This window comes from Pyxicephalus adspersus, chromosome Z (assembly GCF_032062135.1).
Source record: "Pyxicephalus adspersus chromosome Z, UCB_Pads_2.0, whole genome shotgun sequence".
NCBI lineage: Eukaryota > Metazoa > Chordata > Amphibia > Anura > Pyxicephalidae > Pyxicephalus > Pyxicephalus adspersus.
Window position 1 is genome coordinate 27,960,101 of NC_092871.1, and position 27,148 is coordinate 27,987,248.

The window sequence follows — 27,148 nt, forward strand, 5'->3', positions numbered from 1 at the left end:
ATGAACTGTTTACCAGCCCAGTGATATAAAATTATTTAGTGACAGCAATCTTGTGATCCAACCACCTCTGTCAAAAAGCATGGCAAGATATTTATCTTTCCAATTAATTTAAATTAGTTATCTGGCTGGACAATGAATGACGCCATACCTCTGCTTTCTTTGCCTATCCTCCCACCAGCTTCTTACTGGCATCAGAGGCTGATTAGCTACTAGAGCTTATTTTTCCACTTCCAGTGCTGCAGAGACTACATTAGGCATATATTTACACAGAACTAAACACTTTGTTTATTTATCTTTTAGAACCCAATTTGATCTGTGCATTGATGTAAGATCGGTGTTACAACAATGTACAGTAATTTGTATGCCATATTGCAAAGCCAAGTCACTTAAAAATAGCACCCAACTTACAAATGCAATGCACCTGCATTACAACTCAACAAAAAGTCTGGTATTGCACTATAGTGTATTGGAAAAAAAAAGGGACTGGTGCTTTTTTATGCATATTACGAGTTAACAAATCCCTTTTATTTGGAAAAACAGACCTAATGGGCCTGATTTATTAAAGCTCTCCAAGACTGAAGAAGATACACTTTCATCAGTGAACTTGGGTGTTCCTGCAAACTTGTAATGGATCTGATCCAGGATTGAAAACATTTGCTAACAAATAGCAAATGACTTCTAAGAAATCAATTTCAGAATTGTTGGATCACCCAAATTCACAGTTGAAAGTGTATTTTCTCCAGTCTTGGAGAGCTTTAATAAATCAGGGCCAATGAACGTACAATAGGACGCGTTAATTATGTTCATAGTGCACCGTCCAGATCTAAATGGGCTCTCAATGAAAAAATAACATTAATTGTTATTTTTTACGTCTGTCTGGAGTTCAGTTTAAAGTTTAAAAATCTTGCCTACTCCAATACTCTAAGAAAGTCTTTTATACTCATATTCATAGTTTAATTCATTTACTTTTACTCCATTTACCATACTTTTGTTTATCTGCCATCATTATAATCAGTTCGAAACTGTATCCAGATCCAGCTACAGAGAAATGCGTCTAATTTGAATATGATTTAAAAACAATTATACTGTGCAGTATTAGTTAATATTTGCATTGGCACATAGGTTTGCGTGAATTGTAAACTCTAATTAACTACAGGATTTTACAATAAGTCAAAAACATACTGACTTTATATTTTAAGTGTGGAGAATAAATAAGTTGGAAAACACTAATTTAAAACAAGCACATTTTTCATGTATAATTTTTCTGTGAGTATCTTAAAGATATTACTGAAATATGTATAGCATATAGACTGCTGTAATTTTTATGACTTTAATATACACTAAAAAGTGCCTAAATGTAGACAAACAAGTGTGGATGTCCTATAGGCTATGTTTAAAATGTTTGCATTGTGTTTCTCTGTGTGCAGCAGGTCATACTAAGATGCTTTTTAGTGCATGCAAATCAAATTAAATGCAGATTTTTGTTAAAATACATGTGTTTCACAGCACTCATTTTTGAATGAAATTTGTCACCTATGTTTATTTACATGTACTTTCAAATATAAAAAAAACTAGAACACATATATTTAATGTAATATATAGTATATGTATATATGTAATATATGTAATAATTTGCAGCTTACTCTGTCTTTCTAGTGCCTGCACTGAACTTACTTCCTCCCTCTGTCCCTCAGCACAAAAACTAAATACACAGCTGAAATAAAAATATGAATTGTTTACCATATATATATATGGTATACATATATATGGTATACATATATTATTATATAGTGCCAGCAATCTTGTGATCCATCCACCTCTGTCAAAAAGCATGGCAAGATCTTTATCTTTCCAATTAATTTAAATTAGTTATCTGGCTGAACAATGAATGACGCCATACTTCTGCTTACTTTGCCTATCCTCCCACCAGCTTCTTACTGGCATCAGAGACTGATTAGCTACTAGAGCTTATTTTTCCACTTCCAATGCTGCAGTGCAGAGACTACATTAGGCGTATATTTACACAGAACTAAACACTTTGTTTAATTATCTTTTAGAACCCAATTGGATGTGTGCATTGATGTAAGATTGGCGTTAAAACAATGTACAGTAATTTGTATGCCATATTGCAAAGCCAAGTCACTTAAAAATAGCACTCAACTTACTAATGCAATGCACCTGCATTACAACTCAACAAAAAGCTTGGTATTGCACTACAGTGCATTGGAAAAAAAGGGACTGGTGCTTTTTTATGCATATTATGACAAGTGAACACATCCCATTTATTTGGAAAAACAGACTTAATGGGCCTGATTTATTAAAGCTTTCCAAGACTGAAGAGGATACACTTTCATCAGTGAACCTGGGTGATCCTGCAAACTTGTAATGGATCTGATCCAGGCATGAAAACATTTGCTAACAAATAGCAAATGACTTCTAAGAAATCCATTTCAGAATTGTTGGATCACCCAAGTTCACCGTTGAAAGTGTATTTTCTCCAGTCTTGGAGAGCTTCAATAAATCAGGGCCAATGAACGTACAATAAGACGTGTTAATTATGTTCATAGTGCACCGTCCAGATCTAAATGGGCCCTCAATGAAAAAATAACATTATTTTGTTATTTTTTACATCTGTCTGGAGTTCGGTTTAAAGTTTAAAAATCTTGCCTACTCCAAAACTCTAAGAAAGTCTTTTATACTCATATTCATAGTTTAATTCATTTACTTTTACTCCATTTACCATACTTTTGTTTATCTGCCATCATAACCAGTTCAAAACTGTATCCAGATCCAGCTACAGAGAAATGCGTCTAATTTAAATATGATTTAAAAATGATTATACCGTGCAGTATTAGTTAATATTTGCATTGGCACATAGGTCTGCGTGAATTGTAAACTCTAATTAACTTTAAAATAGATTTTACAAAAAGTCAAAAACATACTGACTTTATATTTTAAGTGTGGAGAATAAATAAGTTGGAAAACACTAATTTAAAACAAGCACATTTTTCATGTATAATTTATAAGTTCACAGTATTTTATTTTTATGTTTGGAATAAAAGCTTTGCAAAGAATAAACATAAAGTAGCTTTTAAAAGGCCAATGTACAAAAATATATGTTTTGTATAGCAGTGAACTGTTAAAAAAGATCTTCACGTAAGTATACAAAATATACCAAAACAATATACTCATGCCTGGTTTTTAGATACACAAATCTACATGACTGTGGCAGAGCAGAAAAACTGCATCCAGTATTCCATCAATCCCACCTATTTACCCTGCACAATTATTACACAACGTCAATAGTGGTTAATGCCCCAACCCAAAAACATTCCAACCATGGCTTTTTACTACCACATTCAGGAGAATCCACACCAACGATGGATCTTCCATCCACTGATACCACTACCATGTACTAACGTTCGTCGAGGATCTCACCGCCAACTCAAGCCACCTCCCACTTAAACAAAAAGGCTTTAGAAGGGAAAAAACCCTCCTATTCCTTACGTCACCTTACCCTTTCCCCCATCACTACCTCCACTTACCCCACCCTATCCCAATAACCTTTTACTGTTTTCGCCACCCCCCTCCCCATTCATGCAGACCTTCCACTATCTGTCCCTGTGCTCCTTTGTTCCAAGCCCATTTGTACAAATGAACCAAGGATGCAGTATAATTGTGAATTATACTGTTTACCATTTTGTACAAAGTTGAAGGCTCGTGTTTTCATTTAAAGGAAAATAAAAAAAAAACTATTGAGGGGCTGATGTAATATTTAGGCCAATCTAAATATTAAAGTTATAAAATAAAAACACATCCTTAACATATAAACTGTACTATTCCATAACACCATGTACAAATTAAAACCATATCCCAAGCATGTAAATAAAAAAATTTGTGTATTTTTCATATTGCACTTAAATCTACCTAAAAGGATCTTCCCCCAGCTGAGCGGTAATTTTAAAACTTTTTCTATATATCCTCCATGGCAGTGCCAAGCTTCCAAAGTCCTTTTTAACAAGGCTTTCCTAGTAGACTTGGAAAAATCCATAATTTACTGATAGGGTTTGCTGTCAATAGACTTCAATGCTATACTGCTTAGACTATGTTACCCAGATTTTAACGAGAATCCAAAAAACTTTACTGCCCACTAGACTGATTTTCTCACCCATTTTGGTGGAAGTAAGTGGAGCTCTTCAACAGGGACACAGACAGACGTAGTTCTGATATAGGCTCTAGTACTCCCTACTCATAAAAAGCTAAAATAATATTGTTATTTTCCTGTATCTCCTCCTGCCATGTATAGTATAAAATATTGTTATACGTGAAATTTCAGCAATTTATTTCCTGATCCAAAGTTCATCATGAATTTTATTTTTATGCTACAGAAGAGTGTCCTTATGGATCAGGCCAGGTCAGATAAAGCAGCTGTTTTAGGAGACTTAGCACCTGAACCTAAATTCCATGATCTGAGCAGAAAATCTAATAGCGTCAACCATTTAGCATAAGCAAGGTCCATTTCTTGTGAAGAGTTTACTTAGTAAAAGTTTAACCCCACACAGGTAGAGAAACTACTATTTTTCCACTATTTTATAAATATAAAAGTCTGTAAGACTTTCCTAACAATCCTTCATTTATTTCGACCCCCTGCACAGCAACAAGCAGGGGCCTATTTATTAAAAATGCTGATCAGAGTTTCAAATTTTCCACTTTTGATATTCTGATACCCACTTTGGGATCAACATATTTGGTAAAATAGGAACAAATTTTGTTTCCTGGCAATCAGGATTTGAAAGTAGCCTAAGCTTGTACCATACTTAAATTGGCAGTTAGAAACGAAATATGAAATCAGGGTGTTTTAAGAAAAAAAAAAAACAGATTTGAACACCAGTTTTTATAAGTGCCAGTTATATTAAAAATGCTAGTAAACATTGAATAGCGTCATTGTTGGGAGACAATTATCCGGTTGGCAATCCCGTGCAGTAAGCCACCGCAGTTCAGCGTGCAATTTATATCGCCATTTGCCTGGGCTGACCTGCTGCCATTGAGTTTATTTGTCAGATTTACTGTTACTGACTCTGCCTGTTCCTGACCCTGTGATTGTATGCGGCCTGGACAAGCCTTCTGCCTGTAACCCCAACTCTGAGTTTGTCTTTACCCTTGGATATCTCTTTTAGTGGACTGAATATCTGTGTATGACCTCTGCCTTTGTATTCTGGACATTCCTTTGTTGGAATCTTTTGTTCTGCATTATCTGTGGGCTCTGTGAGTCCTGTGTTAAAATGGTGCGACTAGTCTCCCGAGGCTGAGCGGCGGGGTTTAGACTGGGGGACTGGCATCTGGCGAGCACTGGTGCTGAACCAATGCCTTACAGTCATCTAAATGGCATTTTGATGAGAATGGTGATTACAATAGTGATAATATTTTAGTAAAATATATTGGCGCTTTTCTATTGGTTTGAAAAAGTGCCTCTAAGGCTCTAGGCCAAACAAAAGTGTCTGCTAGACATGTTTTGCTGCACTGTACTGCTACTGTTTCATTGTCCAGTCACTGGCTCGGATGTTGTCCAGACCATAATGTTCATCCCCAGTATAGTCTGCAAGGAGGTCAAAGCTTTAGGGTATGTGATATCTGGCAGGGTTGTTTGGATCACAATACTGGATGTACATAATTTTATATATATTTACTGTATATATCCAGTACAATATTCTTTTTTTTTCTCCAAGCTCATCTTTAATCCTAACAAAGAAACACATGAGATAACTGGATTTGAACTGCCAGCCACAAATGGTCATCCCTGGTGTTATATAATACATTAGCAGGGAAGTTGCAGGATCTGTTCCTTTCTGCAGAACACACCAGGGATTCAGCTTTACTCTCACATGACTTAAATGTTAATGATTATGTTTCGTACAGTATGCAGGTTTTACGCTATCAGTTGAAAAGAATTGATTTCCGCTTTTGTTAGAGCGCCTGGAGTTAGGGCACATGAAACATAATATTTCTAATTCAGAAGGGGAATCCTTGCCATCCATTCCTTTGCACAGATGTCTTCATGATACAACCTAAATGAAAGGAATATTCACATAATAATAAGCAACCCAGGTGCTCGCTATAATTGTTCTAAAAATGCACAAATGCGTGACGAGTTGTTTTTGCCTCTAAGTAATTTTCCATTAGATCAGCATTGATGCTCTGCACTGTTAGGAGTTGGTTTAAAACAGGAATGTGTAACTACAATGTGCCTGATTTATTAAAACTGTCCAAGGTTGAAGAGGATACACTTTCATCAGTGAGGCTGGGTGATCCAGAAAACCTGGAATGGATCTGATCCAGAATTGAAAACACTTGCTAACAAATAGAAAATGGCTTTTAGGAAATCCATGTTAGGTTTGTTAGATTATCCAGCTTCACTGATGAAAGTGTATTCTCTCCCGCCTTGGAGAACTTTAATAAATCAGGTCCAATGAAAGCGTTTGCTGTTTGTATATGACTTTTATATATTGTATGCTGTATTTTAAATCCAGATTTAGATGTCATCTGTTCTAACCACAACAGTAATACTGGAACACACTTCCTGATAACACAATATTGGTGTTCCAATAACACAATACTGATAACTCATTCTGTAGCCCATTGGAGAAAACTAAGGGCTCTATTTATAAAACAGGAATCTGAGGTCCATGTGTTTCGATGGCAGTAATTGATTCCTACTAGGGGATGTTTGAGGGCATGGCAGCCTGTTTTATAATATTCAGATATTGTATCAATAATCTAAATACAACAATGATTTATTTATACACATATTCACATTATAAAAATTACCACCTTTACCACCAAACCACATTAGGATAACAAACATTAAATATTGATTATCCTTTCTTAAAAGCAAACTCCTCACAAGAATAGCCACAATGAGACACAGAAGAGGCAGAATTGTCGGTAGCAGTTCCTCTAAAATTGTGTCAAACCCATTTGCAGTCTGCGATCCCCGTTTTATGCCAAAGCATGTATAAGGAATTTTTACAGTGCCGTTTAAAAATAAAACAAATCCTCGACTTAATAATTGCAGAAATCAATCATAAATAAATAACTGTTGTATTTGGATTATTGGCACAATATCTGGATATTAATGCCTTAAAAGCCCTGATATATACTTTTTAAATAAAGAAAATGTAGTTAGTGTGAAATAAGGGACAAATGCAACCACCACCATCTAAAGACTGGTGGAACGCATTACATAACATTTTTGTTTAGATACATAGCATTGGTGACCAAATAACCCCCCAAAGCCCACAATATTGAATATGGGCAACTTTCTATTGCCCAAGAAACCCCTTCTAATAATCTGATAGTGATAGTGACTACATTTTTGGATAGAACACATACTTTTTCAAGAACTTGTCATGGGTATCCAATTTTCATCATTTAGGTGGTCTGCCATAATCCTCATGGCTATAGATTTTTGGATTTCAGCAATACCCAAGGCTACCACTTACATTTTGTTTCACAACAGTCAATCATCTAAAAAAACAATGATTGGTAGCTTTAAAAATGGATGTTTGAAAACATTACAATAACATTACTGTCACGCTAGGGGAGACAGGGCCACTAGAGGCGCTACAGCTTGCACAAAAGTGGTGTGAGCCCTAAGTAGGGCCAAGGCGCAGAGTCTAATCGGCAACCAGGTCTTCTCCAGAGCCTCTAGTGGTGAGGATGTTGCATTTTTTCGCTGTTGCGATCCTTGCGTACACCAAAGTGGGCAGGAAGATACACGGTATCAAATCACTGAGCAGGAGAATCGCCAAGGAAGGCCGGGGTCATGGCAGGCAGCAAGCAAGAGAGGTCAGGTCACAAGCCAGGGGTCAAATACCAAGGATCCAGAAAATAAACGCCAGTGACACAGAGGCCACTGCAGACACAGGGAACACAGAGGACACCGGAAGCAACAGGAGGCACTAGTGACACAGGAATATCCACAGACAGAGAGGAACGCTGGAACAGCACAAGGGAATAGGCTGGGAAACAACAGACTGAGCAACAAGGGGTTAACACAGGAGCTGGACAAAGGAAGCACTGAATCAAGCAAGAGGTGTACAGGAACTAGCTCAACAAAACTATAGGCTCGGCACTAGTGGAGACACATTGCACGAACACGAGTGCAGTGTCTGAGCTAGCTAAAGCCAGGGATGATAAAGAGGGGTTTAGTTCAATAGATTATCCCACCTTTTATGCTCTATTCAACAAACTATCATATTTAGGAACATTAAGTCAGCTATAAAGAAGACTTAACTAAAAAAAAGATTATAAAGTTTGATATAAGTAAAAACTTCACAACGTGGTCCTTTTGCTTATGCACAGTTAAAAAAAGGACAAATACAGAGTCTTTAAAGTATAGCACTGCTATTACCAAAGTCCCATCTTTTTATGGTATACAAAATAGAGCATCCTTGCCTAATTTTGGTTCTAACAAGTTAATAAAAAGAATCTGAATTTTTTTTTGTCTAATTAAGGAAAGAAGAGAACACCTTACATTTGTTCTTTCCTTTTAATGTGGCTAATTTGGATAAGTCACTGAAATTAAATGGGACATTTTATTGCAAGTCAAGCCTATTAAGAAAATAAAAAGAAAAAGAAGATTATTCCATTGTTAGAATATTCTGCACTGTTCAAAACATGTACTCATTGATTACTTCTGTCTAGCTGCTATGTGAAAATGGCAGACACTTTATGCTGGCGTCTGTTAATCAGTACAACCTCAGGCTCCGCTCTGACTCATCCAATTTAGCGGCTCCAGCAGCCGTGCTGATATTTGCTGCTGATTATCTGTGGCACCGTTTGGGTTTTTTCTTTATTTTATGAATCTATTCGCTGATCTGGAAAATTCATTGCTGAAGCCGTGTATGTAAAAATAAACAATATAAAAATATAAATGGTGCAGTTACTTTTGAAAACTGGAAAACACAAAAGGATCTGGGATGTCAGTGGCATTCTGTGATATACCTATAATTACTCTTTCATGTTTTGTTTCATTTTATGCTGCACCACTTTACAGTGTATAAAGCATTCACATCATGTCTTAACATTAGTTTACAAGGATGTCTGCATTAGGGGCAGATAGAAGCAATACACAGTCAGTTTAGAGTTTTTAGCAGGAAACCAAAGCACATAGAAAAACACACAAACTCCATAAAATGTACTTTAGATTATATATCTAGAGTTGAACCAAGGTCATAGTTCTGCAAGACCAACAGTGCCAACCAACATTATGAAAGTTGGAGGTACTTACTCTCAATCAAAAACAAGATGCAACTAGGAATGGGTGAATTTAAGTCAAGACATTAACTTGATGAGGGAAAATTGAGACCCATAAGTGGTAGGGTATATATGTAACCATCAAAATTATTTGTAATTCTGCGTGGTTAGATATTAGTCCAGGGTCCCTTTCCGGATGGCAAAGCAAAATCATTGAATCAAGAAGACCAGTAAAACTCAATAGGGAGACATAGGTAAGCATTAGACAATAGTAGAAGTGGTGGTGGTATTGGTGGGTGAGGTGGGTGAGGTTGATGGTGGGTGGTGGAGGGGGGTTTCACCTTACATTGCATGTAGAAGTGATAAAAAAAAAAAAAAAAACACAGGAAAAATAGAAACAAACCCCTAAATGATAATAGCATTTACATGATGGATCAAAAAATATATGATTCGTGATAACTGGTCTATTTCCTAAAAGAACTGGGAAATTTGCCTGGTAAATCCTTAACAGACATTCACCCAATTAAGAGCCATTCACCAAGCATTCTATAGACACGTCCATGCTATTTACACACCTGGCAAATGTAGCATTCAAATAGCTATCAGTTCCCAATAGCCATGGAAAATAGAATACGGTTAAACTTCCAAACATATCTACCAACATGTACATGGTGCTAAAACTGTCTTTATATACAATCTTGGCACTAGGAAGGTAAAATGACATCAACAAATAACCAAACAAACACAACATGAGCCACCCTCTCTCCCCTAAAGGCATATAAGCCGGAATCCCTATACCAATGCTGCAGCTTCCATATTCATAGCTTCCATAAGCAATGTGCTACCCTGGTGTTTACGACAGTAGAACAAATCTCACTGGGTGTCAGGGCATAACATTGTCACTGGGTAAGTCTTGCACAAATTTTGTGATATGAGTATTGTATTCAGTGAGACTTAGGTTGAGTGTGTCGATAAGTTTTTTTTACAATCAGCTCTACTCTGCTTTGTATTGTAATTTTTTACATTATCAAAGTACCATCTGTACTTTTACTGCAATTATTGCTGTATACGTTGGAGTCATAAACTGTATATTGGTTAATTATTAACAACAATTATTTACGCCTTAAAGTGTATTTGTTAATGGGATAGTCTTCAGAAACAAAAGATAGGAGTTTGAGAAAACATATTTATCAATTATGCATCCATTGCACTTCACTAATCTGTTACTGAAAAGTGCTGAAGTGATTCAGGAAGTGATGCTACTCATTTGGGAATGATAATGACACAGTTAAATTACCGCCAGTAAAAGGGGGAGTGTTCATGGAAAAGACAGACTTGGGAATAGTGTTGAACTTTGGATTATAGTTCAAAAAACCTTCACCATGAAAGTTTATTGATTTCAAACAATATTTACTTTTATTTTTATTTTTTAGGAACTAAAACAGTCACTGCCAAAGTGGTAGCTTAACAGATTCTGTATTTTCTAAATTTAAATTAATTTGTATATGCATCATTAGCCATGCAAGATTTTCGAAATAACTCAACTGTATGTGTTACATAAGGAAGAAATAAAAAATATAGGACCTGAGTGTGGTCATTCTATATATTTAGTATTGTTGTAGACACAGATATGTGGATCAGGAAAAAAATTGAGTCTTATGATACACTACGTGATTTTGCTGTGTTGGTTTGTATTATACTGGTCAACAAACATCTTCTTGCCAAACAGATTAAGGTGAAGTTTAATGCACAGATTCCAAAAATGTTATTGGTTTTGCTGGATTGGCTCTAGTTTTTGAAATAATAACCTTACTAATAACCTCATAGGAAATTAATAAAAAAACATGAAAATAAGCAAATTAAACTAGATATGCTACCTATAGAAATTAAATTTTTGAAATACTTTATGTCACTATATTCTATATTCAGTAGATTTACAGAACTAATCACAAAGAAGTAATTGAAAAACTCCATTTGTATGATTTCCTTATACGCTGATGATCAGGACAATCTTGTTGAAGGCTCCAGCACGTAGACACTACAAAAGTTTTGCATACCATATAGGAAGCCCAAAACTTATCTTGGTCCCCTAGTTTAATACCAAAATTTGCAAGATATGCTTGTTTCACGTAATTCTGTAATGTTTCTTCTATGTTTTTGCTGAGAATATTCACCACAAATGCAGCAAAATTCATTAGGTTAATTTAAACAACTTCTTTTTGGAGAACTCTATTTCTGTAAAAAAATGTATGAAAAAAAAGAAGGCAAATGAAAGTTTAATGAAAATAATGTTACATTTATTATATAAAATGCAAAACATCGGTGTAAATAAAGATTGATAATAATATGTTGTGTTAACATTTGTTGTTGGTAAAATCGTCTATTCCAATTCCTGTATGACAGGAACTAGAGCTAATTCAATAAAACTGATGCTATTTCTAGATTAAGCAGACCTTAAATACACTAAATATTTTAAAAAATCCTTGGCAAGTGGAAAAAATTAAATGAAGCTTTACTCATTTTGGTCGTTACATTTTGGTCCATAGCCATCCTGATCATTTTCTCCTAAAATCCCTTCATTTGCGGTTTTTCAGGATAGTCACTATGAAACTTTCTGACTAATTATTCTGCATGAACTTGGTCAGCTAGAACCCAACTTCTCTCCTCTGGTCTATAACCTTTCCAATACAGTATTGGAGGGAATTTCCCACCCAACAAGAATCCAAAAATTTCTCCTATTCATACTCTGGTTCACCGTGGACATCAACGGGGAAATGCGGTAGGTGCAGAAAGTTTTTTCATTTGAAATTCACAGAGTATATGATCAATGCTGATGGCCCTTTGAATAGTCTCCCCCAAAGAGACTGACAAAGGATGATAAACAAGAATGTACCGTATTTTCCGGTGTATAAGGCGACTGGGCGTATAAGACGACCCCCCACTCTAACCAATCATTTGGGGGTCGTGTTATATGCCCAGTATTGTACTGTTCCTTCTGCCTGTCAGATCTCACTATTGTGTGAGAACTGAGAGGCAGAAAGAACTGTACATTACTAGTTCTAAGTAATGAATGGGCACGTTCCTTTAATGAATGGGCGTGTTCCAGTGAAGAGCCAATCCAGGCTCTCCACTGGAGAGCCAATCCAGGCTCACGTCCTGCTTTTCAGCTTACACGAGTCCTGCTGTGAAGCAACGCGAGCCTGCCCAGGAGGACTCGTGTAAGCTGAAAAGCAGGAAGACAGAAGGAGGCACAGGAGGACTCGCAGGGACGCCAGACCAGAGATGGGACTCGCGTGGACACCGGCGGCTCCAGGTAAGTACTGGTACCCGGCGTACAAGACGACCCCTGACTTTGTCATAGATTTTTCGGGGTTAAAAAGTCGTCTTGTACGCCGGAAAATACGGTATTTATTAGCATTGTAGAGGACCAGGTGAAACTGGCTTCTAAGTGTCATGTCAATCCAACCTGAACTGATGGCCCTGTGGCAAAACTCTGCAGCATATTCTTTTTCTGGCCTGTGACCCTGCTGAAGACCACAAAAGTTTGCTTCTACAGTTGTAGCCATGTCAGGATTAGCATAAAGCATCCCTACATGAAGAGATGGCCAACATCTGTGAATACCCTTGGAGCAGGGACATGACTAGGCCGACTCTCTAAGACTCTGCCAGGTGCCACCTGGAAATATAATTTATATATAAGTATTCATAAAGTTGTGGTGCTCACTTGAACATTTATTGGTTTGCAAATATTGGGTTCTGCAGAAGAGACTGCCATAGCAAGATCCTGCCTTTGAATCTCCTGATTAGCTATGCGCTGTGAAAGTTGGTTTACTGCACTAGTCAGGAGCTGGACCTGTTCATGGAGATTCTCCATTGTGCTAGTTTAGCCTATTGTAAATGTAAGGCTCTGGGCCAGCACCAATACTCACCAGATGCCAGTCCCCCAAATACCAATGTACTCCTTGCCTATAGCAAGCCCCCGCTCAGCCTCAGGAAGCTAGTTGTGCCACCCCAGCTCACATTTGCCCCCATGACTTCTGTTCACAAAGAGATAGTGCCTGGCAAAGGACTGATAGAGCATCAGGAGCCCACAGATAATGCAGTACCAAGTTTCCAGCAGAGGCAAGTCCAAAATACTGAGCCAGAGGTAATACCCAGGTAATCCATCCACCAGACAGGTATACAAGGGAAAAGATAAAGTTGGAGGTCACAGGTGGAATACTGTTGCAGGATCATGAACAGGCGGCAACAGCAAGTCAGCAACAGTAAACGAAATAACACACCAGCAGCAGGTCAGCCCAGCTTAATGATATACAACTAGGATAGTACTATAGAAATAATTCTATCCTTATTTTAACTTATAACGTATAGGTTCTGTAGTCTCCAGATGCCACTTGGAACAATGGGCCTGATTTATGCTCTCCAAGACTGGAGAGCATGATAGACTATCACTGAAGAATTTGGGTGATCCAGCAAACCTGGAATAGATCTGATCCAGGATTGAAAACATTTGCTAACTAATTTTAGAGAAATCCATTGCAGGTTTGCTGGATCACCTACCCTATATTCTCTTCTTGGGGAGCATTATTACATCAGGCCCAATGTAACTGAAAAGAGTGAGACACAGGCAGAAAGCAAAGTAAATTATCACATAACAATCTTTCTGGGAAGATCATCAATTTGCATTTTTTATGAAGAACAGATATAACAAAACTAAATTAATTACATATTTTACAGATGGTTTCACCTTAAGACACCCTATAATACCCAGCTGCACTTTGTAAGGAATACAAATTCAAAATTTGGTTTAGGAAAGGTTTAGCTATATTGTAATTGCTTTTTAAAATGTATTCACTTGTATTTATTTTTATAACATACTGGCCTGTATAACATACTGTACTGGCCATTTGAGAAACCTGGATAGCTATTCAAATTTTCAAAAAATAACCTTAGATGTAATGTTTTTTTCTCCTATTTCCTCAATCAGCTTTTCTGAAAATTTTTTTTATTCTCCATACACAACCCATGCCTTTTGGCCAATAATAAGATCCTTTGTAATGTTGCCCTGTATTTCATCCTATTATGCATAAAGGAAATAGGATCAAACGCTTGGGTTTAAGCAAATTTTTAAGACCATGTATAGAAGGGCACCTTGTCTAATTAATATCTTTGCTCAGCTAAGATGTGAGGCTAGTAACTCTTTTTTTTCCTTTTCATTCAACTCACTCACTAAAGCCTTTAGGATGTGACAAAATGTTTCCCAACCAGTGAGTTTCAACTTAGTTGACAGACATCACCCTGTGAAACACACATGATTTATCTACATGCTTCACTGGTTCGGAAGACGATAGTTTGACATTACCAAATTCAGTTTAGTATTGTATACCTTGTCATTAACTACAATAAATGAGCGACAACAAAAATAAAATAATAAGGACAAAAAGAAAAAAAATTAAAGTAAAATTATGTCAGGGTCCCTGATGCTCCTTCTTGCCCATACCACCTATACTTTGTAAAATAATTGTTTAGTTTTGTCTAGCCCTGCCATCAATTAACAATAGAATGGCCAGTCCTTCTGGTGAATGGACAGTAAACTGTTATTTCCTACTACTCAGTAGGGATGAGTCTCTGGCATTCGAAAATTCAAAAATGTTCTCGAACATCTGATGGGTCTGCGAAATTTCGGCGAACCAATTTCCCAGACCCATCTGAATTTCTATGAAATCATTACAGGAGGATTCATTCATGCAGCCCTGGGAATCCTTCTGTGTGCGATCCCCGGGCACTAGAGGTAAATAACCTCTAGTGCCCCGGGATCTCAGTGGATTGCATGAATGAATGCAGCCCTGGGAATCCTCCTGTGTGTGATCCCTGACACTATAGTTTAATTAACCTCTAGTGCCCAGGGATCGCACACAGGAGGATTCCCAGGGATGCATGAATAAATGCAGCCCTGGGAATCTTCCTGTCAGTGTGCAATTCCCGTCACTAGAGGTTAAATGGGGACAAGTCTCCCCATTCAAAACCTTATGTTTTTATGGAAAATTCTCAATCGGCGAATTTACACCAGCCATTCTCTCTTACAATTTCGGTGAGTTTAAAAATCTTGCTCGCTCATCCCTACTACTCAGTAGAATATTACCAGCACCTGGTGCCCACTTAACATCCTATGGCCAGTCCCTTTTATTATAGTATGAATTAATCTTTTAATCGGTTGCTGTAGGGTAACATTTTTAAGAGGAAGACTGCTTTGTCCAGGTCAATTAAAGTTGAGTGTTTCATAGCAGTTCAAACATGAACAAAAATGTGATTGCACTACTTTGGGATTATGGGAAAATAAAGGTTTAGACAAAGACTCATAAAGGTTCAACAGCTTTTCTAGCCACAAGTTTGATCAGACTGTGGAGGTTTCCTTGAGTAAAATTCACAATTGCTTGAAAAAAACCTCCGGTCTGAACAAGCCCTTAAAATGGAAGTAAATTAAAAAAACGAACTCAACATTACTTCCACAGATCAGTCGATCATTCCAGAAGTTTTGTGGATTGGGTCCCGCACCGTCTAGTTATCAACCTTCGTCCCAGTGCAGAGGAAGTATCGGGCACAGCCACCTTCTTTCTTGGCTTCCAGCTTCTGCCTATGTCACTCGATCTCACACTGCGCAGGAGATCAGGTAACATAGCCTGCTGTAAATGGTGCTAATTTCACTGCACATGCGTGAGGTTGGGCATGTGCAGAAAGAGCAGCTAGGAGACTCCTGGGCTTTTTGACATGGGAACCCCGGTAATAAAGACAAAAGGGGAGGGGATTCACTCTTGTTTTTTAAATAAAATGGTGTTACCCCCCTTCCCAAAAAGTAAAAGTTTACTTTACATAAAAGGGTTGTCTACCTCTTTAAGGTTGGCTATAATAACCAGAACAACAAATTAAATGAATATCTGATTTATGAATGAAAATGAATATCCGATTTCAGTAAACTGTAATATGAAGAGTTTTTAGATGTTATAGCAGTTTGCACTTCGTATTGTCCCAAAAGTATCATATACCTTCCTATCAAATTGGTAATGAATTTGCCTTCAAGGTACACTGCTAACCACCCCTTTGATTTTGCATTTTGCATTCATTTTAAATACTGTGCTCATTACCAACCTTTGTATCTAGGAGCTGTGTCTTGATTTTGCAGACCAGAGCTGTTTTCAATCTAATCATGTACACTCTGATTACTGATTGAGAAACTTATTTACATGCTGTCACCTGGATGTATTGCTTAAAGGATAATGCTGCTTTAAACTGAATGGCTAGCTCAAGGCTGCTTTATGTGCATTCAAATGTACTGGATCATGGGGAAATTATAAAAAAAAACAGATTAGAGTAAAATAATAAATTAGTTTGCATTAGCAGAAAATGTGAGCACCACTACTTATTTTGTGCGAATGTGAAAGCTACCAGGAAGTCGCCCTTATCCCTGGTTTGCTGCTTAGTATTAGATCACTGAACTAGAGCAAGCATCCAGGCAGTTAAGTATTGGGACATTTCATATGCAAATGCTTGTTGTAGGTCACTGACTTACTAAGTAGAACAGAAAGGATAAGGATAACAGACCCTCAGCTTATCCAGGCAGCTTCTATATCACTGACAGGCTCATTTAGAGGGACTGGATCTATCATGAAAATGTTACTCTGGATTACTCAAGTTTGGATATAGCAGGGATTTACTACACAAAATTCCGTAAATGGCCGTTGTTAGATTATGTTACCATTCTCATAATACCGTGTTTCCCCGATGATAAGGCAGGGCCATCAAATAAGACAGCCCCCCCTTTTTAGGTAAAAATGAAAAAGATTTTTGCCCAATCGATCGTTCGTCGTTCGTTCGTCGTTCATTTTGAACGACAAAAATTGGAAGTGTGTACGCAGCTTTATTCAATCTAAATGTTTTCAGCTCTTTTCAGTCTAATCATGTGCACTGATTCTATACTGATTGCTGATTGAGAATTTAGTTATAGCTGTCACTTAATGTACTGTGTAAAGTTTAAAAAAAAAAGTATAAACTGCAGTTATTATATTTTATGCATTTCAAAAGACATTTAATTACATTTAATGTACAGCACTGTGTAATATGTTGGTGCTATATAAATACTGTTTAATAATAATAACAATAAACAATGTATTAATGAATAAAGAGCTGCATTTAACATTGTATTTTATATTTGATTTCAGCCTAAATAATAGCCTTGCCTAAACCATGTGGTCATCAAACATAATCCATCTGGACTTTTATATTTTCTTATAGTGACATGTCTTCCTAAACGGTTCAGACATAAAGTGTATGGGCATTTTAGTCAATTACCCAGGTGGCTGCCTACTATTTTGTTACTTATAACCTATTTTTATATTGTCACCACATTTTCAGCTGGGGGGCAGAGAAATGCACTGGAATGGTAAAATACACAGACCTTAACAAATGTAATTTTTAGCCATGTGTCAAAGATTCTTTGCTGACTGGTAGAACAATGGAATAAGCTGAGAAGGGTTTAATCTTCTCTTCTAACAAAGATTTCCTTTCCCAATTTTATTTGTAAAAGGCAGACCTTTGGAGAGATCAAAATAATCCCAGATGACACTTGTTTTCTGCCTGTAGTTTTGGGATGTCTGGTATTCTCTACCTAAAGTGACAGGTTAATGGTACATATTCCACCAGTAGAATCATGATTAATTGTTTATGTTCATCTTTTACACTTCATGGATCCAAACAGTCAAAAAACATGTCATTGGAAATTATATTCAAGCCAATGAAAATATTTTATTCTGTTTTCTGACACTATTGGGAGTGAAGGAGAAGGTCATCTGGTTGCATCTTATTGTCATATTGCTTACATGAAAACTTTTTAAAGTGTACTGCATCTGGGCCGGCTGAATAAAGTTCGAATCAAGTTCTTTATTTTTGTAAAACTCACTTAAATATTGAAAAAACTGGAAAAAAAAATAGGATTTTGTTCTGGGGGTCAACCAGAGATAGATCACAAGAGGTATATTCTGATGATAGATTTGAAAGCTGCCTTCCAGCCTTCCTTTTAGTCCTGCACAGTTGTACAAGCCCCTCTCCTCTATTATTAATTCTGATTTCATTGCACACTGTGAGCTATGTAAGAACATACAGAAAGATTACATTTTATTTTCTGATAGGAGGAAATCTAACATCATCTAGTCCTTTACTATCCAGCTTTACTGTCCCAAATGTGTGCGCCTTTCTTTCCTTGGACTTCAGGTCTGTCAATCATGGATGCTTAGCATTGAATGAGGGCAATATCTAGGGCAGTCTGCCTATGAATGCCACTTCTCCAGACTCATATGCACCCATCGAGGGATTTGTTCTGGTTATTTTATTTTTAAATATTTAAAAATATTTTAAAGTGCCAGTCCAATGTTTGCTTTAGGGGTGAGAAGTACCTGGGATAGGCGGGCATACCCATCTCAGTGAATGATGCCTGGATGTGCTGGAGCTATGTTATCCTACCCCGGCCTATTAGAATGTCCGAAGATCAGGAAACACAGAAGAGAAAAAAAATAAGGTGGTCACCCCTCAACAGAACAGGGACAGGTTAGTATTTTTACATTTTTTGAATTTTGCTTTAATAAATATAGATCGAACCAGGAAACCAGCAATATATAAAATAATAAACTTTAGCTTTAAATAAGCAGTTTGATAGCTTTCAAATATATTTTGCAAAGACAGCTTCTAGGAAATACATGGCACCTAACTGCTGATGTCACTTTTTGTATAAATGTATAATGCTTGACCATAATTTATTTGCTGCTCAATTTACGCTGAATGGTTATAATTGCCTTTATATACATTTAACCATGATACACAGTACAATACAATAAAAAGAAGAAAAGAATACTGATTATAATATTGTGCATAGCCAAAAAATGATTTTTTCAGGCTGGCTGATCACTTATACAATAAATCCTTTCAGACTTCCAAGTTCTACAGATAACGTCTTCACTGACATATTTATAAAGCAGGAAATGTGGCATTCATAGTGTTCACTGCTAGTGAATCTACTTAGGACATGTGATGAATAATTAACCATCTGTGAATGGTTGAGGACTACCACATTAAGTGGTTTATAAATATATCTATAATATTAGGTATTGATGAGTGCCTTCCTATAGCTAGACATATTGGAAATCTATTCTGTACATTACTATATAAATACACAATTATAAAAGCATGCATGCAAATGTGTACTGTATATGTATTGTGCATTTTCACATTATTCTTTATTCATTTTTACAAAAAACGAGCGATTAATAATAGCAAACATCCCAGTTTGTTATAATATTATGCCTCTCTCTTCCCTTTACTATCATACAGCACAACAGACCAGCTGCTTCAATGTCCTCAATGACATTGCAACCATTTGTGAAAAAATACAGATAAACCAGCCACCAGCTTTTCATATCTTTCTAAGACTCCACCAGTGAGATCTCTGAGCTTGATTTCCTAGACCTGCTTTAGCCGTTACAAATAGTCTGTTATGCCCCATGGGAAATTGTTCACTTATAATGCATTATCTACAATGCAGCAGGTATAATAGAAGGAACACACCGCCCTGATGAAGAAGTGTGGGGGGGTGAAAATGCCAAAGAGGTGATGTCTCTGCTATAGTGAATGTAAACTAGAGCAGAGAAAATGCACATAGTGTTCTTTCGCCTATGTATAACTTCTACCTAATATTTTCCATAGGTTAATTGTTCCTACATCATTTACAGTATTTATTGTACTTTGCTGCATGTGCTGCACATTCTATTAACATTTATCTATATCAAAACAGACTAAAAAGTTATAAAAAAAATAACAAATCATTCATCCCATTGACCAGTTTATTAAAATGTAGAGGTCTCTAAACTGTGAAACTGGCATTGAGCACACATTCCTTGACAAATATGTTCCAGGTTTTCCATGTTTTCAATGACATTGACAGATTCTCCATCGGAAAATGTATGCCGAAAGTCAGATTTACTGCTCTATAAATAGACCCCTTAGATTGTTTTTATTTAGCTATTTGCTGTCAGTACTATTAGTTATTTGGTCTCATCTTCACGTGTGAGCATGTCCTAGGGTGGTCTGCATGCAAATGCAATCTAGGAATGCCTATGTGCTGATTCAGTGTGTGAGAGGCAGTGCTGGGTGTTGGGAAATCCCCTGTCTTTGCTAAAGTTTACTGCCCTGCTGTCTCAGTGTTTATTTCACACAGACTTCTGCTAAACTTTCATTCAGTGGAATCACAAAGTAGTTTAGGGAGACATACTGCTGCATGATTGCTCCTCCTGTGCTAGCAGATACAATACAGAAAATCTAAGTTTTTGATTTAATGTGCTGTCAGCAGTGGCAGAGGAGTACTGATAACAATGGTTAGTAAAAACTGTTTGGGAGATGAGCGAAGGATAGGTGGTGAGAGCCATATGTAAAACTTCATTACACAAACCTCCCTCTGATTTATCACTGGTCAAAAAAACTGGCAGAGATGATGAACTCCTCCTCCTGGCTCTCGGGAATAAATCTTTTGCAGCCAATGTAATGACATCACAGAGAACAAAAAGAGAGATTACACAGTACAGGGTCAAGATAGTACAAAAAGTACAACAGAACACCAGACAGGTGGAGAAAAAAGAAGTTTGGGGGTCTTTAGAATGATTACTAGAGTTCAGCTTTAAGAAGACCTCCTTCCATCTTTGTCCATGTTTTCGGAGTTTTATCTTTTATGTTGTGATCCTTTTTATCAGCTAAATTGATCAGATTCCAGAGTGAGGACATTAGGGTAATCTTACAAAACCTGAACTAGGTAATGTGGCCAATGGGGTATTTCTGTGTGATTTTAAAAACTGATGTATACGTAATTTTTTTTCTTTGGTGTGAACCGATAAGGGGTCAATTTACTGAAAAGTGGTCAACAATTTATGGCACAGGAAAAAAGGGAAATACGGGGCAGATTAGTAGTTGTATTTCTGCAAAATATATTTTGGGAAGGCACTGCTGGCAATGCAGATTTTAAGCAGCATCTGTATGAGCAAAAGGTGATTTATTCTACAGAAATATCAATATTTTATAGACTTACCCTTTAAATCCAGTTGAGTATGCATTAGGTACACATAAAAAAATGTTTGCATATACAAAAAAAAGTTATGTATGAGATTTATATGTTTAGTTCCTTACTGCCAGATATTATCTGTGTTCATTCTGCTGACATTGCTGTGTATTGTATTAATGCTCTATCATTCTAAAATATTTTAATAATTCATGCTTTTTTAACCTGCAAATGGATTGCAACTAGAAAATAAAATGAGCTATTATATTCCTTTATTCTGGTGATTTTCTTTAAAAGGTTCTATTTTAATCAAACTTCATCTAAATTAGAAACAGAGTTTTGCAATTTTACACTCTGCTGCTTGCACAACGTGAGTAACTCAGCTATCACCTTGGGGAAATCCATATGGATTGCCTTTCCAATTGAACAGAGGTCCCCACATACTGATATAAACCATTGTCTTGATTCTTACCATTGTGTATTCAGATGCTGAATCAGTCTGTGTCTGACAAGCTTCACTGACTTCTTTGAGATAAAGTGTGAAATACTTGTTTGCGGTGCTAGAAAAAGCTTCATGGCACACAGGTCAACGCAGATTTTCAGCAATACAATGTGTGTTTAAAGGCAAACTAACCTCCAAAGTTTTCTCTCATTGTTTAAAATGCAAGAAATGTATACAGTAGACAGTTGTAAATCAAACCTAGGTACAGGTTATACAAACATTTATAGCTTCGTATTGCCATACTTTGACTGCCATGCTCTATAGTTACTATACAAAATCAACATGTCGCAGTGTACAGGACTGGAGCAATGACTAATATGGCAAACCATTTAATCCTAGATTAATTTCTGCATCACTGTACCAAAAAAGGAAGATTAGGAAAAAGACTAGCCACAAATGTGGGACAGCACAATTTATTGCAGCGTGTTTCAGCAATTTAATATAATTAGTAGTTTTTGATGAGGGGGTACATAGTACTTCAGTGTTTGAAGCTCCCTGGAGCGATGCTTCAGAGCAACAGTCGCCACTCGGTGGTCCCCGAGAACATTTTGGGGGTCTGTGGCTTCGGCCGGTACACACCCTAGCGGGGTCAGGAGAAGGACCCTGCCAGGGGGAAGCACTAGCCAGAACCACGGACCACATCCCTTGAGCAATTCCCAGGCTCAGGGAGGTGGGTGGCCATTGTTTCTGGGCACAACCCGCCCACTCTCACATTGCAGGCTCAGATCCGCGATGGGAGAGTGGGTGGGGTTATGTCATAATGACATCACTCTGGGGGAGGTTTCTCCCCCTTTGAGTGACACCCGGCTCCCCGCGCAAACGTGGTCAGGAGCCCTGAAAAGATTGGCGACCACTGTTTCAGAGATTTTATTTTGGAAGGGGCCATGTTCCACTGCTGGTGGGAATGCCCAGAAATTAGGGGATTTTGGATAAATGTGTATCAGTTAGCATACTGCAGCGTTAAGCCATTCTCCTCCCAAAAATCCAACAGTTCTCCTCAACCTCAAACCTTCAACTGTACTAATATCCAATTTCATCTTTTGACCCATTTATTTACAGCTGCCAAAATGGTAATAGCCAAGGGCATGATGGGCTACTACCCCCACCACATTCCAGAATAAGCATAAGATTTCCTGTTTATATTCTTCAAATGAAAGGAAGAGGGTGATACTTACTGATTACATGGAAAAATTCCAATGTGTATGGTCCTCATGGCTAGATTATTATATGCCTTCAAACTTGGACCAGCCACTTATCTCTTTATGACTCATTAGATTCTAGGGGCTCTATTTATAAAACAGGGAATCTGACATTCCTTCAAACATTCCTTAGCAGGAATCAGCCATGGAAACACATGAACCTGAAAGATTCCCACAAGGGAATGTCAGAATAACTATTTTTATAAATAGAGCCCTAAGTCTTGCTTGGCCTTCTGCTGGATCTTCTCCAGTCTTGGAGAGCTTCAATAAATCAGGCCTAAAGCGTGACTTGGCAATTTCAGCACCGGAGAGCAGCTTTAAGTCTTAAGGTTTTTTTTTTATTCCAACCTTTTCTTCACCAAAAGTAATCAGAAGAAACCCAATCATTTATTACTTGAGATGTCATATGTACCCAGCTAATTTCTGGGAAAGCCCTGGGGCAGGGGGAAGGGACCTGTTGAAAGGAAGAGGTATATCTACTGGTAACATGAAAGCTGGCTGGCTTCTGATGGCCCCATAAGTGTTCCCTTAATTAAAATAATTATAATTATAATTGTTTTTTTATGCAATAATGGCATAATTGACAATAGGCATCTGAACTCCCTTCACACATACAGATATTGTTGTGTAATGGTTAGGGTTCCTGTTCCCTATATACAAGATCATAGATTCAAGGTTGTTCATCATGCTTTGATGGTTGTAGGCTTTAAGCCAAGATCATAATTTAGCTAAGTAACATCTGATATTTCTTTAATTCTACAATATCATATTGTTATTAATTGTTGTGGTGTTAGTATTTTTAATTATTTATTATTGTTATTGTCCTGCATTTACTGGCCCCGGTAGTTCAGAGGTTAGTGGTAGGTAAGACAGGGAACAACATATGCTGCACACAAGGAACATTAACTAATGAAAATAAAACATTCCTAAAAAATAAAATTGAAATATCAACAAAATATGAAGACTTTGAGGATGATAAATTATCCCAGCTAAAACACCGCTGGCCAATACTGAATGCATGACTAAAGTATATAATACATCACCATTAAATGTAGGTTGCCATTATAAGCACCACAGGCATCATTTTCTCTTGACCCTTGTGGTTTGGGAAAATCCTAAAGCCAGGCCTTGTTTTGGCTTACATATATCTCTGTACGCTCTTCTTTCTAACTTTTGTGTTGAATCAGATTTCATTAAGACAAGTTCTCTAGCAACAGTTCCTTAAAACCCTCATAACTAATGATCTAATTAACCTTACTACAAGCAAAATATTTGAATTTACTTTTGTACAGAGAATTTTCTGGGCATGGGGTGTAAGAAGGTATTTATAAATTGCGAACATATTTGCAGGAAAGGATTGCTTCAATGTAGGGGAATAATGATGTTGTATACATGAAAAGCTCATTTTCATTTATCTTTGCCTTGACACAGAATTGTAGGAGCCTAGATCACAAAATCTCACCAGGGTGATAAAAACTGCATAGTAAGTACGAAGTTATTGAACAAAACAGTACTGTAGCAATTATATTTCCCAGTAGATCTGACACTATACTTGGCCTTTTTTACTATAAAGCAACGAGGTTGTGATAAACAGCCTTATTCTTTAGCTGTCATGGACTACTATTAGTTCAAAACTTCGACATAAAAAGATCTAAGGCAGATCCACGGAAAATGTGTAAATGGTTTCACAGAAAGAAATAGATGCTTTTTTGCTCCAGTGTGATGAAAATAACATACATAAAGTATTGCTTCTATAAAAAGGCTCTAAAAGCAGAGTTATCATTTTTTTTTGCCAGTATGTGTATAGTGCTGACTTCTAAAATGCTTTAGAGACTGCATGAGCAGTGTTCCCTGCCCTAGGCAAGCTTCCAATCTTATGTTCCCAGCACAGCTTTTCATTTACAACTGTTTTGGTCAGGAGCCAGTTATCTACCAGTCCTGTTTCGGGTGCAGGAAACAGGTAAATCCCCAAAATGAAAGCCACACAACCATGAAATGCATATACACAATAAATAAACATGATGTCTGCAAGAGCAAACCAATACCTGGGTACTGCAAGACAAGAATGGCAACTACTTGGCTTCCTAGAATTAAAAAATCTGTACTGACAAAATACAACACCCAAATGCTTACAAATGCTAGTGGTCTGGTAGACTCCATCTTTAGTACTTTCCCTGCTTTTTTCTCCCAGAATGCATGCTCTCTGTTCACTTTCAAGATAAGAAGCTGCTGAATTACTGCTATGAGAGGGAAATATTTTTTGAGCTAGTTTAGAAAACAATAAAGCTGATGTGACCTTGAGGTTGAATTGTTCCACAGTGATTACAGCTACCAAGGGCAGTGGGATATTGTTTTAAAGCTCATTAACTGTTTGTAAGTAATACTGTATGTAAATACTTAAATGTTCATAGTCTAAGCACACATTTACTTTAAGCCTATTGAACTGAAGTGTTAATATTTCCAGGTGGAGAGCTTAGGTATTTCCTCATGCTTCAGTAAATATTATTTCTGAATATAATGTCTCTATGTGTTAAAGATGGGATTATTAGGGAGGTAAGAGAAATGATATGAATAATAATATGAGTAAATGAAGAAAGATCAGCTTTACACAGGTATTATAGGAGATAATACAGGCCAATATAGGTGACTTGTAGTTGACTTTAACCAACGTCTGTCATTTTTTTGGGCACAGTTTCCAAAGTGTCTGAATAAACTTAAACCTGCTGGATTGGGTAACTACCATCTCATGCCTTAACCTTAGCAGAGCATTTTAGTATTTTTCCCAGCTCATTTATACAGGAATCACTACATCATTCATAGACACAGCTAAGCAAAACCTCAAATCTTATTTTCTGAATGTGAACACCAAAAAAAAGCATAACATAGGTATACTTATTTTGTTTATTCAGTAAAAATGTGATTTAAATGATGCTGTCTTTTGTTATCTTTTACTGTATGAAAATTTCTTTAGGCTAAAACAAGGTTTAAATTGTATAACACCGTTTGTATTGCAATCCAAAGAAGCCCGCATATTTCTATTTGTATTCGGGTCATCTGGGTGCCTTTGATATGGAGCATGTGAATCGTGACCAGGAATAATTAACAATTCACCGTGGTCCATGTTATGGGAGGAAAAAAGATACACTTTTGTGCACATCGGATTTACCATGGCAACAACACAAATTACTCATAACCAAAATTATGAATGATGCTCAGCAGGACTGGTTACTGTGTGCTGCACTGTGCATTCTAATTGCCATGGCATGGAAGCCAATACTGATAACCAGCATATTTATTGGACAGAATCTAATTACGGGCACGGTTGTATTTATGTATTATGCTTTCCTAGGCCTATGCAGATGATGGGGGCTTTCAAATAGACTGCACCCCCTTGTTGTCAGCCATAAAGAGTGATTATTATGTTGCATTTGGATTGCAACTTGCTATACATTATGCTGTCTGTTCCATAGTCGGAGATTTTATTTCACCACCACCAGAAGAGGTTGCAGACAAAACCAAAGCGGTACAGCTCCATGTTAACAAAACATCAGAGAATGTAGTCAATACTTTTCCAGCGTAAAACAAATATTGGAACTTGCATTTTTAGAAAGATGTAACAATGGCAGCCTTTAGGTTACAAACAGGAAAAATTTCTTTACTTGCAATCTTCTTGGTGGAAGTGCAGGCTTCCACTCCCTTGTTCGTCACCTCCGTCAACTTTTTGCTACCTCCAATTTGCCATCCTCCTAGCAGGATTGTATTACCATTCTGGCAGGGGGGTACAGCCTGGACTGATTACTATCACAGATTACTTCAATCTTTAAAACAGCACTATCATCTTTAAAGTGTTTTTTTTATGACATCTTTGAAATGGGATCTGTACATTTGAGGGGTACATTCTGACCCTTCTGAGGGGTTGCATGTAAAGCAGTGTCAGCAGCAATTCATATTTACGTATCCTACAATGGATGGCGTGAATGTCTGATGAAGCTGATTTCCCTGCAAAACACATTACCTAATACCTAATTACTTAATAGGCCATGGCAATTGCTGTCCTAACACCTTATCCAATAAAGCCAAACACTGCCTTGGCTTCTCTTT